Below are 1,829 nucleotides of genomic sequence, written 5' to 3' on the forward strand. Positions count from 1 at the left end.
GTCAGTGCCAAGGACATCAGAAAACTCGCACAGGGAGAAGGTGGCTGCCAGGCGGAGGGCAGGGCTGAGCAGCCTGGGAACAGGAACGATTTCTCCTCCTCAGGCACAGCACCACAGCATCTCACGTAGCCGGGAGCTACGAGGCAGCACAAGGAGACTGGGTGGCCCTATGGGGAACCAAACTGAGGGGTCTCAGCCTAATTCTTAAAAGCGTAATGTGCAAAGTAAAAAAAACATTGCCACAGAACCATGGGGTTTTTTATTGGCAGTCTTGGCATGGAAGATAAGAACAGCTTGGGATTTGGGAAGGAGGTTATCTTCTCTGCTCTAAGCTAATGCCTTAAGGTCAAGGCCATGAGAGGTTTGTGCTTCTGCACCGTTCTCCAGCAATAATTCTCTCACCTGCCCAACAATGCTTTAAAAAGGAAGACTGCATATATTTTGGAACCAAATCCTCAGAACAAGAGTCTATTTTTTTAACCTGCCTTGAAATAGAAACCAGCAACATTCCCAAAATGCCTTCTCTGAGGCTACTAATTTGGCATTCTCACTTCTGTAGACCTGCCTGCAAGCTGTACTGTAGAGCAGTCCTCAAGTTGAGAGCACATCTGCTGAACACCCCAAAGCAGAAGGTGATGTGCTTGCACAATAAAAACAGGAAGCTGGAGATACCCAAGATGGCAAAAAAAATAGCCCCATCGAGGAGCCCAAAACATCATCCTAGAACATGCCCCAGCCACAAAATTTGATAAAATTTATCATTCTGCCTTTATTACAGAAGGTTGCCATCTTTTCCAGCATTGGATAATTGCACCCTACGTCGCTTCATCTGCAATCTTTCTCAATAAGAGCAACTATTCTTATCCCACAAGTTCAAAACACAACCCATAGGTCAAGAATGTTAAAGACCCTGCCTTTGACTTCCAAAAGAAAATGCTGAGTTGAAGCACTTCAAGCTCAGACATACAGACATACTTGAAAATGGTGTTGAACCTTAAGGAGTACTGGCACCCATGCTTTGAAAATTCAGCCTTTTCAGCCAGGTCCAGCTGGATCCCCAGATATGAAGTACTCCTTTGGAAAGTCACAAGAACTTTCCAAAACCCCTCAGTCCTATAGCCAACATTGCTGCTACAACTGCTGCCTCCTATTCCAGAAATGTCTGTGCATTGAGGGACCGAATACATACAGTATTTTGCCACTTTGAAGCAGAGAGCAGGTATATAAGCCACACTATGTTAATGTCTGCGAGCCATTCGCCTGCCAGGCTCAAAACACTATTATCTCCGTAGCTCCTTCTTGTGTACCCAGTGTCCATCAGCCAGTACAGGACTGCCTAGACCCAAAAGGTCACTGGTTGAGCTCAGCCATCACACTGCGGACCCATGAGTAACATCCAGATGGATGGGTATAAAAACCTCAAGGTAGATGTATTGGTCAGGGATGGCTTGGCTAGTTTGACACCACAGAGAAGTAATAGACCCCAGGCAGCCAAGTACACGCTTCACTGACAATATTTGAGGCATAACTGGGTCTGTGTGTGGAGGAAGTTAATCTTAATCAGCAGTAAGAACAAAAGTTGCTTCTGTAGTCATCCTCTCCAGCATCTGACACAGCTTCAGCTGACTCAGCTAACACTGCATGTGCAAACTGTACAATCAACAGTAAAGACAGGGAGTTTTCCTAGCAGTCAACTTTCACCACTGCCTCCCAACCATGGATCACAGCAAAAACAAACAACACTGCCTCCAACAGTTGTGTTTTACCCTCACTTTGCCCAAGGGCAAACCATGACACACGTCAGCGGAGAGGAGGGCAGGAGTTAACCT

This window comes from Pygoscelis adeliae, unplaced genomic scaffold, assembly GCF_000699105.1.
Source record: "Pygoscelis adeliae isolate BGI_AS28 unplaced genomic scaffold, ASM69910v1 Scaffold161, whole genome shotgun sequence".
Lineage (NCBI taxonomy): Eukaryota > Metazoa > Chordata > Aves > Sphenisciformes > Spheniscidae > Pygoscelis > Pygoscelis adeliae.